This window comes from Nerophis ophidion, linkage group LG24, assembly GCF_033978795.1.
Source record: "Nerophis ophidion isolate RoL-2023_Sa linkage group LG24, RoL_Noph_v1.0, whole genome shotgun sequence".
In the NCBI taxonomy this organism is placed as follows: domain Eukaryota; kingdom Metazoa; phylum Chordata; class Actinopteri; order Syngnathiformes; family Syngnathidae; genus Nerophis; species Nerophis ophidion.
Window position 1 is genome coordinate 14296992 of NC_084634.1, and position 12706 is coordinate 14309697.

The window sequence follows — 12706 nt, forward strand, 5'->3', positions numbered from 1 at the left end:
CTGCCCCAAGTGGAGGAGTTCAAGTACCTAGGAGTCTTGTTCACGAGTGAGGGAAGAGTGGATCGTGAGATCGACAGGCGGATCGGTGCGGCGTCTTCAGTAATGCGGACGTTGTACCGATCCGTTGTGGTAAAGAAGGAGCTGAGCCGGAGGGCAAAGCTCTCAACTTACCGGTCGATCTACGTCCCCATCTTCACCTATGGTCATGAGCTTCGGGTCATGACCGAAAGGTTAAGATCACATACAAGCTGCCGAAATGAGTTTCCTCCGCCGTGTGGCGGGGCTCTCCCTTAGAGATAGAGTGAGAAGCTCTGCCATCCGGGAGGAACTCAAAGTAAAGCCGCTGCTCCTCCACATCGAGGAAGACCCAGAACATATTGGGAAGACTATGTCTCCCGGCTGGCCTGGGAATGTCTCGGGATCCCCCGGGAAGAGCTAGACGAAGTGGCTGAGAAGAGGGAAGTCTGGGCTTCCCTGTTTAGGCTGCTGCCCCCGCGACCCGACCTCGGATAAGCGGAAGAAGATGGATGGATGGATGGAAATCACTGGTGTTTTTAAGGCTCTAGTTACTTCACATCAAATATTCTATTTTCAAATTGTTTTGGGGGTAAAATATTCCATATTTCGTGTTTTTGTCATGTTTTTTGTTGTTTTTTTTTACAAAAAGGGCATAAAATAGTTTTTGTTAAGTCATATTGACTGATATACCTGAAATTAATCCAGAGATGTAAGCATTAAATAATATTAATAATACAACTAAATAAATAAGAATTATTTTTAACATTTTTAAGATCGAGACCTTTCCCACTCATTGCCACCAATTGTAAGGGGAGCCCTCAAGGAAAATAATCTATTATGTTGTCGAAGTTATAAAAGCTTTTAATATCAAAATGGCCCCGGAATGTTTTACTTTTTCAGTAGGCGGCCCTCAGTGGAAAAAGTTTGGGTAAAAATGGAACTTTATGCGTACTAATTAAGTCATTTCAAATGAAGGCGGCACATCAAACATTTTGGACCGGCTGTCATAAACCACGTGACTAAGACGATTGGTTGTCGTGAGTCACGTGACTTGCCCAGGATATGGCCTCCCCACAGGCGGCGTGTCAGGTAAGTTAGCTCTTTTCATTTTCGTCACTGAAGGCAATGTTTGAATCAATTTTACAATTCTAATGTGTCAACAAGTGTCGAATATCCTAATTTAAAAACATGTTAATACAAAAAAAGCTCCGGAAGTCGAGCTCTTGGCTTTAAAGTCGCCATGGCGAGACTGAAGTGACATTGTATCCCAATAGCAATTAGCTACTTATTTAAATGATGTTATTTAGTTAAATTCATGATATTTTTCTGATAATATGCACCAATAGCTCTTATTTTGTTTTTGTGAAAAGTAACCGTAGTGTTAAGTCTGGGTCAATGTATGTTTTGATCATTGAATTAAAACAACCGATTGATTTATTTTATTTTATTTTTTAAAACACAATAAAATAGGAAAACAACGCGTTGTTTTTTTTTGGTGTCGAACACCTATATAAACAACATTAAAGTTTGACACAAAAACTTTTATATTAACGTAACATAAATGCAATTCAGCCCGCGGTTTAGTCTTGAGATGTCAACTTCCGGTTCCGGTGTCAGAATATGAAAAACGTGTGTTTATGATAAATCTTTTTATTTCTGTGAACTGATGATTTTCAATTTTGTTTGTAAAATATAAAATGAAACTGAGCCGTGTTGTAGTTCTCGTTATTTCGCTTCAAATATATATTATATATCCATCCATCCATTTATCAACCGCTTATTCCCTTTTGGGTTCGCGGAGGGCGCTGGACAAGTCGCCATCTCATCGCAGGGCCAACACAGATAGACAACATTCACACACTGGTGCTAACTTCCTTTTTTTTTTTACATTTGATTTTATGTATTATAATTTTTATACATTAAATTATGCTGACAATTTCATTGAAAAAATGTGCAAAGAGCAAAATATGTTTAGAAAATTAGTTTGCTAAACTACATTTTTTAATTTAGTGCGGAAATATTCAATATAAAAAAAAATCACTGCAGAAATATTCAGTTTAAAAATAGTTTAAAAATTCAGTGCAAAAGACTAGAAAAATAATTGCAGAAAAATGTTTGTGTACAAAAAGTGTTAAAACATGTTGTCGATTGAAAATTCAGTGTAAAAAATTAATCCATCCCTCCATCCATTTCTACCGCTTATTCCATTTTAGCCCCCTAAAATGGGGGGGGGGGGGGGCTGGTTCTAACTTTATTTTTTTTTTTTACATTTGATTTTATGTAACATAATTTTTATAGATTAAATTATGCTGACAATTTCATTGAAAAAATGTGCAAAGAGCAAAATATGTTTAGAAAATTAGTTTGCTAATCTACATTTTTTAATTTAGTGCGGAAATATTCAATATAAAAAGAATCACTGCAGAAATATTCAGTTTATGAAAAATAGTTTAAAAATTCAGTGCAAAAGACAAAAAAAAATAATTGCAGAAAAATTCAGTGAAAAATGTTTGTGTACAAAAAGTGTTAAAATATGTTGTCGAATGAAAATTCAGTGTGAAGTGAAGTGAATTATATTTATATAGCGCTTTTCTCAAGTGACTCAAAGCGCTTTACATAGTGACACCCTATATCTAAGTTGCATTTAAACCAGTGTGGGTGGCACTGGGAGCAGGTGGGTCAAGTGTCTTGCCCAAGGACACAACGGCAGTAACTACGATGGCACAAGCGGGAATCGAACCCGCAACCCTCAAGTTGCTGGCACGGCCACTCTACCAACCGAGCTATGCCGCCCATGTAAAAAATTAATCCGTCCATCCATCCATTTTCTACCGCTTATTCCCTTTTGGGAGGGGGGGTTGCTGCTAACTTCCTTTTTTTTTTTTTACATTTGATTTTATGTAACATAATTTTTATACATTAAATTATGCTGACAATTTCATTGAAAAAATGTGCAAGGAGCAAAATATGTTTAGAAAATTTGTTTGCTAATGTACATTTTTTAATTCAGTGCGGAAATATTCAATATAAAAATCACTGCAGAAATATTCAGTTTATGAAAAATAGTTTAAAAATTCAATGCAAAAGACTAAAAAAATTATTGCAGGAAAATTCAGTGAAAAATGTTTGTGTACAAAAAGTGTTAGAACATGTTGTCGATTGAAAATTCAGTGTAAAAAATCCATCCATCCATTTACTACCGCTTATTCCCTTTTTTTTGGGGGGGGGGGGCGCTAACTTCTTTTTTTTTTTTTTTTACATTTGATTTTATGTAACATAATTTTTATACATTAAATTATGCTGACAATTTCATTGAAAAAATGTGCAAGGAGCAAAATATGTTTAGAAAATTAGTTTGCTAATGTACATTTTTTAATTTAGTGCGGAAATATTCCATATAAAAAAAATCACTGCAGAAATATTCAGTTTATGAAAAATAGTTTAAAAATTCAATGCAAAAGACTAAAAAAATTATTGCAGGAAAATTCAGTGAAAAATGTTTGTGTACAAAAAGTGTTAGAACATGTTGTCGATTGAAAATTCAGTGTAAAAAATCCATCCATCCATTTACTACCGCTTATTCCCTTTTTTTTGGGGGGGGGGGGGCGCTAACTTCTTTTTTTTTTTTTTTTACATTTGATTTTATGTAACATAATTTTTATACATTAAATTATGCTGACAATTTCATTGAAAAAATGTGCAAGGAGCAAAATATGTTTAGAAAATTAGTTTGCTAATGTACATTTTTTAATTTAGTGCGGAAATATTCCATATAAAAAAAATCACTGCAGAAATATTCAGTTTATGAAAAATAGTTTAAAAATTCAGTGCAAAAGAGTAAATAAATAATTGCAGAATAATTCAGTGAAAAATGTTTGTGTACAAAAAGTGTTAAAACATGTTGTCGATTGAAATTTCATTATAAGAAATCCATTGCAGAAATATTCAGTGGAAAAAAAGTTACTGTATAAATAAATATACACTGCAGAAATGTGTGTAAGAATTAAGTGTATTGAACTGTAAAAAAAATGACTGCAGAAAAAAATAGTGTGTAAAAATTTGGTGTATAAAAAATAACTTCAGTGCAGAAATATTCAGTGTATAAAAGTGCAATGCAAAAAAAATCATTGGAAAAATGTTTGTATATAAAAAGTGTTAAAATGTGTCCGATTAAAAATTCAGTGTGAAAATAATCCATTGCAGAAATATTCAGTGCAAAAAAGTCAGTGTATGAATAAATATACAGTGTAAAAAATTAAGTGTAGAAATGTGTATAAAAAAAATGTGAGAAAAAAAAATCAGAGCATAAGAAAAATAGTTTGTAAAAATTTGTTGTATAAAAAACATTGGAAAAAAATCTGTGCAAAAATAAATAGTTTGTATAATTTGGTGTATTAAAAACATAAACAAATTCAGTGCAGAAATGTTTGTAAAAATTAAGTGTATAAAAGAACTGTAAAAAAAAAAATTCAGTGCAGAAAAATAATAGTGTAAAAATTTGGGGTATAAAAAACATTGTAAAATAATTCTGTGCAGAAATATTCAGTGTATAAAAGTTAGTGTATAAAAAAAAAATACAGTGTAAAAAAAATCTGTGCAGAAATATGTGTAAAAATTAAGTGGATAAAAAAACTAAAAATAAATTCAATGCAGAAAAAAAAGTGTGTAAAAATTTGGTGTATAAAAAACATTGTAAAATAATTCTGTGCAGAAATATTCTGTGTATAAAATGCCATGCAAAAGAATTCAGTGCACAAATTGTTGTATATAAAAATTGTTAAATCGTGTAGTCGATTGAAAATCCATCCATCCATCCATTTCTACCGCTTATTCCCTTTAGGGTCGCGGAGGGCGCTGGTGCCTATCTCAGCTACAATCGGGCGGAAGGCAGTTTACACCCTGGACAAATCGATACCTCATCGCAGTCGATTGAAAATGCGGTGTAAAAAAAACAAAACATTGCGAAATATTCTGTGCAAAAAAGCTAGTGTATGCATAAATATACATTGTAAAAAAAATCAGGGTATAACTGTGTAAAAATTAAGTGTATGAAAAAAATAAAAAATAATCAGTTCAGAAAAAGTGTAAAAAAGTGTAAAAAATTCCGTGCAAAAAAAAGTGTAAAAAATTGGTATACAAAAAACTAAAAAAAAATTCAGTGCAGAAAAAAAAAGTGCAAAAAGTTTGGTGTATTAAAAACAAACAAATTCAGTGCAGAAATATTCAGTGTATAAAAATGCACTGCCAAAAATTGTGTGCAAACATTTTTGTGTATAAAAAATGTTAAAACATGTAGTCGATTGAAAATTCAGTGTAAAATAAAATCCATAACAAAAATACTAAGTGCAAAAAAGTTAGTGTATAAATTAAAATACAGTGTACAAAATTTAATGCACAAATGTTTGTAAAAAATTAAGTGTATAAAAAAACTAAAAAAAAAAATTCAGTGCAGAAAAGAATAATGTGTAAAAATGTGGTGTAAAAAAATTGTGCAGAAATATTTGTTGCTTTGAAACTCCCCTTATTGGCTGGTTTTTACTCAAGATGGATTGCTTCCGTCTTAATTTTCTGGAAGTGGGTCTTGAGTTTAGAAGCAACAAATATTTCTGCACTAAATTTATATACAATACGTTTTATTTAATAACATTCTCAACATAATTTGTTATGGAAAAAAAACAGTTAGATAAATGCATTTTTCAACAAAAAAAAAACGTGTAATAAAGACATAAATCCACATCCATAGCCAGTGCCTCACTGTAGGCTACTTTTGCTGCAGTACAACTTGTGTCCACAAGATGTCGGCAGAGCTCCAGCGTGGAGATGCTGCAAGCAATGGGAGCGGGTAGGTGGCCTTTGAATCTGGGGCACCCTGCTGTGGGAGCCTTCCAGCTGCTGAGAGAGAGAGAAGGGAGGGATTGAAGGCCTGGCTTGATCACAGCTTGCTGCAGGAGAGAGGGAGAGGAAAGTCTCCATCAAGCCATCAAAGGCTGCCTTCTCTTCCCCAGCTATGCAGCATCTCTTCACAGCATTCCTTCAGTCTTTATCGCCTTCAAAAAACACCTTAACCCTTTGGTTGTGGTAAATGTCGCGGGGACCTGAAAGTCTTAAAAGTTAGTCATATGTCATTTTTTTTTTTTTATTTCATGGCTTAAATCTCTAGATTACCTTCAGATTTATCTGCCGATATGACGTTTTTTTTCTTTGTTTTCTGCCCTTTTTGTCAAAGAAAGCCTTTTTTTTTACGCCAAAAACTAACTATGCCATATTCCTGCATCCACGCACAATATTTTGAAATCTTATGTCATTACCAACGTCGTTTTTATTTTAAGTTGTTGGCAGATTCAAAGCAATTAATCGTCTAAAATGGATGTCCAATGTGCGGCCCTTCGCTCATTTTTTTAACGGACTGCGGCACCAGCATTAGCATTGTAATATTAGCATGCTAGCTTTTATTTTTTTTAAACACATTTTTCAGTTACACACCTCAGCGTCAACTGTTTTGTAACTCGACGAATGTTACTTGTTAGCATGCTAATGTTAAAAGAATGGCTTTTTTCATGAATTTTGTGAATATAAATATATTTTGGTGCTTGATGCGGTACAATCATTAGCATTGTAATATTAGCATGCTAGCTTATTTTTTATTTATTTTTTCTACAAATTACACACCTACGCGTCAACTATTTTGTTACCTGGCAAATGTTACTTGTTAGCATGCTAATGGTATTATGCCGACTTTTTATTTTTTTTAATTTTGTAAATATAAATATTTTGCGATGAGGTGGCGACTTGTCCAGGGTGTACCCCGCATTCCGCCCGATTGTAGCTGAGATAGCCGCCAGCGCCCCCCGCGACCCCAAAAGGGAATAAGCGGTAGAAAATGGATGGATGGAAATATTTTTGGTGCTTGATGCGGTACAATCATTAGCATTGTAATAATAGCACGCTAGCATTTTTTTTAAATCAAATTTTGCAGTGACACAGCTCAGTGTCAGCTATTTGTTACTTTGCGAATGTTACTTGTTAGCTTATTATTTTTTGTATTTTATTTTTTTCTACAAATTTTGCAGTTACACATCTACGCGTCAACTATTTTGTTACCTGGCGAATGTTACTTGTTAGCATGCTATGCTATTAGACTGGCTTTTTTATATTTTATTTTGTAAATCTAAATATTTTTGGTGCTTGATGCGGTACGATCATTAGCATTGTAATAATAGCACGCTAGCATTTTTTTAAAATATAATTTTGCAGTGACACACCTCAGTGTCAACTATTTGCTACTTTGCGAATGTTACCTGTTAGCATGTTTATGTCATTAGGCTGGCTTTTCTCATGAATTTTGTAAATAGAAATATTTTTTGGTGCTTGGTGCGACAATCATTAGCATTCTAATATTAGCATCCTAGCTTTTATTAATTGTATTAATTTTTTTTTACAAATTTTGCAGTTCCACTCCTCAGCGTCAACTATTTTGTAACTTGACAAATATTACCTGTTAGCATGCTAATGTAATTAGGCTGTTTTTTTTCACCAATTTTGTAAATATAAATATATTTTGGTACTTGATGCAACACAATAATTAGCATTCTATTATTAGAATGCAAGCTTTTTTTTTTTTTTTTTTTTTTCACAAATTTTGCAGTGCCGCACTTCAGTGTCAATTATTTTGTAACCTGACGAATGTCACCTGTTAGCATGCTAGTGTTATTAGGCTGGCTTTTTCCACAAATTTTGTAAATGTAAATATATTTTGGTGCTTGATGCGGTACAATCATTAGCATTGTAATAGCATGCTAGCTTTTTGTTTTTATTTTATTTTTTTTTACAAATTTTGCTGTTGCACACCTCAGCGTCAACTATTTTGTTACTTGGCTAATGCTACTTGTTAGCATGCTAATGTTATTAGCCTGGCTTTTTTTTTTTTTACAAATTTAGTAAATACAAATATATTTTGGTGCTTCATGCGGCACGATCACAGTCATTAGCATTAAATATTTTGTTACTTGATAAATGTTACCTGTTAGCATGCTAACATCAGTAAGCTGTTTTTTTGTTTTTTTTAGCAAAATTTGTAGGTGCTCACCTGAGTCATACTTAACTTGCATCAAAAACCCTTACATTTGATGTCCAAATGCACTACAAAAACAATGCAATGTTATTTCTCACTTGCTATTAGCTAATCACAATTTGGCCATTAAAGGCAGGCTACAGCTAATGGTGGCAAATTTATTTGACAACAATGCAACTTCTGATGACAGCTGCTGCTACCACTATTAAGAAATGCCGTCTTGGCTTGAACAGCGTTAAAACGGCATTAGAAAATCATTAAACTAGATTTGCTGATACTTGCAGAAACCCTGTGTGAGCAAGTAAACACATGCATCCATCCTTTTTCTACTGTTTGTCCCTTTTTGACATGGTGGGGGATGCTGGAGCCTATGAGTCATATTTTTTGTTACTCTGTTACTACCTGCCCAGCATTCTAACTGTTAGGATTTTCCTTTGGCTTTGGCTCTACACAGACTATTTCTACCGAAATTGCATTGTCCAGTTCTTTGGAAAACAAATTCTAAATATTGTACTGTTTTTGAGAGGAAAACTACCAAAATGGCCACCACATCCTTTTATTTATCAGTCTGTGGCCCTCAGTGGGAACCATTTGGGGACTCTGGTCTAATATGAATGTATGGTACTTTACAGTGCCAGGCGTTGAAGGGTCAGATTACACCTCTAATAGGATTTGCACATATTTCAAAGGGAAATTCTTGTATTCATTTGGTTTTCATAGAAAAAGTATTATAAAATAACATGTTTACAGCACATGGAAACATGGCCATTGTAAAAGGGAGTCAATGGGGGACAAAAGGGTCCCAGGGAACTCCAGTGTATACTTACTCAATAGCTCAGGCTAAAAATAACGTGGCAAAGAACGCACAGTGCACATTTTGAGAGGAAAATTATTTTGTATGATGTCATCCTCAGAGGCAATAAAAAGACCCAAAAGGGTCCCAGGTCGTCCCCAAGGGGAGAGAGGTTTGTTTTCTTCGAACTGTGGCGACCACTCGTAACATTTCGGGAGACTTTCTCCTGTGACGAGTTGGGTCCTGATGCAGGAGCGGCGCCCGGCCACAGGCATCATCCATACTTAACGAGCAAGTAGGACTGGAGGGTCATTGGGACGTGTTGACTGCAGCAGTGGGGCTAATTAGACCGTGAAAGTGTCACTCTCTGCTGAATTACTTAGATCTCCGCCGCAGTGTGTGATGTGTGTGTGTGTGTGTGTGTGTGTGTGTGTGTGTGTGTGTGTGTGTGTGTGTTATGTGTCTATATGTATGTATATATATGTGTGTGTGTGTGAGATGTACAGCCATGCTTTTGTGTATGTACATGTGTGTATGTGTGTTTTTGCCATGTGTCTATATGTATGTATATATGTGTGATGTACATCCATGCGTCTATGTATGTATGTATATATGTGTGTGTTGTCCCCATGTGTCTGTATGTATGTATGTATATGTGTTGTTGTCCTAATGTGTTTATATGTATGTATATATGTGTGTATGTTGTCCCCATGTGTCCATATGTATACATGTGTGTGTGTGGGTTGTCCCCATGTGTTTATATGTGTTTATATGTGTGTGTGTTTTCCCCATGTGTTTATATGTATGTATGTATGTATGTATGTATATATATATATATATATGTATGTATGTATGTATGTATGTATGTATGTATGTATGTATGTATGTATGTATGTATGTATGTATGTATATATATATATATATATATATATATATATATATATATATATATATATATATATATATATAATGTGTATGTATGTATGTATCTATATGTGTGTGTGTGTGTGTTATCCCCATGTGTCAATATGAATGTGTATATACATGTGTATTGTGTCCCCTTGAGTCTATATATATATATATATATATATATATGTGTGTGTGTGTGTGTGTGTGTGTATGTATGTATGTTGTCCCTATGTGCCTATATGTATGTATATGTGTGTGTGTTTTTATATGAACGTATATGTGTGTGTTGTCCCATGTGTCTATATATATATATATATATATATATATATATATATATATATATATATATGTATATGTGTGTGTGTGTGTGTGTCTAGTCCCCATGTGTCTATATATATATATGTATGTATGTATGTATGTATGTATGTATATATATGTATATATATATATATATATATATATATATATATAATGTGTATGTATGTATGTATCTATATGTGTGTGTGTGTGTGTTATCCCCATGTGTCAATATGAATGTGTATATACATGTGTATTTTGTCCCCTTGAGTCTATATATATATATATATATATATATATATATATATATATATGTGTGTGTGTGTGTGTGTGTGTGTGTGTGTGTGTGTATGTATGTATGTTGTCCCTATGTGCCTATATGTATGTATATGTGTGTGTGTTTTTATATGAACGTATATGTGTGTGTTGTCCCATGTGTCTATATATATATATATATATATATATATATATATATATATATATATATATATGTGTGTGTGTGTGTCTAGTCCCCATGTGTCTATATATATATATATATATATATATGTATATATATATATATATATACAAACCCTGTTTACAAATGAGTTGGGAAATTGTCTTAGATATAAATATAAATGGAATACAATGATTTGCAAATCATTTTCAACCCATATTCAGTTGAATATGCTATATAGACAACATATTTGATGTTCAAACTGATAAACTTTTTCTTTTGCAAATTTAATCATTAACTTTAGAATTTGATGCCAGCAACACGTGACAAAGAAGTTGGGAAAGGTGGCAATAAATACTGATAAAGTTGAGGATTGCTCATCAAACACTTATTTGGAACATCCCACAGGTGTGCAGGCTAATTGGGAACAGGTGGGTGCCATGATCGGGTATAAAAACAGCTTCCCATAGAAGGCTCAGTTTTTCACAAGAAAGGATGAAGCGAGGTACACCCCTTTGTCCACAACTGCGTGAGCAAATAGTCAAACAGTTTAAGAAAAACGTGTCTCAAAGTGCAACTGCAAGAAAATTAGGGATTTCAACATCTGCGGTCCATAATATCATCAAAAGGTTCAGAGAATCTGGAGAAATCACTCTATGTGACCGTGACATTCGATCCCTCAGACGGCACTATATTAAAAACCGACATCAATCTTTAGAGGATATCACCACATGGGCTCACGAACACTTTAGATGGATGTAAATAAGTATTTATTTCAGCATAAAAGTGTAGATTTTTTTGCTTCATCATGAAATGATGATAATGGGGACAAGCAGTAGAAAATGGATGGAATGAGGGTGTGCCAGGGTATACATGCATATGACAAATTTAATTGATTATTCTCACTTGTATGTGGATCATCAGTTGTCTAAAAAACGCCACATCTCCACTTTCATGGCAAATAATGCCAACAAACGTAAACTTTGGCAAGTTAGTTTCAATGTCATTTAATAGAGTGGCACTCAATGCCTTTTGCACTTCATCTTTGTTTTGCCATTGGCCATAAGCTGTGTGTTCCCCTTTAAGAATGGCGGAATGTGGGGTGAGTGAGGTGCTATCATGTTAAGGGGTGTTACTAGCATGGTGGATGTCTGCTTGGCTTTGTGCAAAACAAAAAATGAGTTGTAACAAATGAAAGGCCTCGTCATAGATCGGAACTTTAGGGACCCAAATTGGAGGGTGTTTATTGGTGCCTGTTGAGGCTGGATCTTTGAAAATCCGTGCACCCGGTCGTAAAGGTGTTTTTTTTCTTAGTCCGTTTACATGGCGAGCAAAACATCTTTCCATCTTTATAAGTGAGATATTTGCTGAAAAGTGGCTCTTAAAGCCACCTTCCAATGAAGCTTCGCTTCTTGGGTTTATTGCTCGCCATGACCAAAACTATAACACCCGGGAGTCCTGATATCGGAAATTGCAGTATTTGTGATCGATAATACTTTCCGCGAATCAAAATTTAAGAAATTGTACCGGAAAGTGCAGCACTTTTTAAGTCGACCAGTAATTAATAATTAGTGTGTGTGTTGTCGCCATGCGTCTATATGTATGTATATATAGTATGTACCTGTATATACATACATACATATAGACGCATGGCGACAACACACCATGCGTCTGTATGTGTGTGTGTGATGTAGATCCATGCGTGTATATATATATATATATATATATATATATATATATATATATATATATATATATATATATATATATATATATATATATTAGGGGTGTGGGAAAAAATCAATTCGAATACGAATCGAATCGTTTACGTTGTGCTATTCAGAATCGATTCTCATTAAAAAAAAAAAATTTTTTTATTTTTTTTAATGTAAAATGTTTTTTTTAATTTTTTTAATCAATCCAACAAACCACTACACCGCAATACCATAACCATGCAATCCAATTCCCAAACCAAACCTGACCCAGCAACACATTTAGAACTGCAATAAACAGAGCAATTGAGAAGACACAAACACGACACAGAACAAACACAAAGTAATGAAACAAAAATGAATATTATCAACAACAGTATCAACATTAGTCATAATTTCAGCATAGCAGTGATTAAAAATCCCTCACTGACATTTTCATTAGACATTTATAAAACATTTTAAAAAAGAAC

General features: G+C 33.7%; 1 long non-coding RNA gene across 3 annotated transcripts in view; it reads left to right on the forward strand.

The window, feature by feature from the left end:
- The first annotated feature begins 746 nt into the window (after positions 1-746).
- LOC133542218 (uncharacterized) overlaps positions 747-12706 on the forward strand; it is a 114787-nt gene continuing 102827 nt past the window's right edge. For all 3 annotated transcript variants that reach the window (XR_009804094.1, XR_009804096.1, XR_009804095.1), the window contains exon 1: positions 747-1107. This is a non-coding gene — a long non-coding RNA (uncharacterized LOC133542218). The remainder of the gene's footprint in view (positions 1108-12706) is intronic.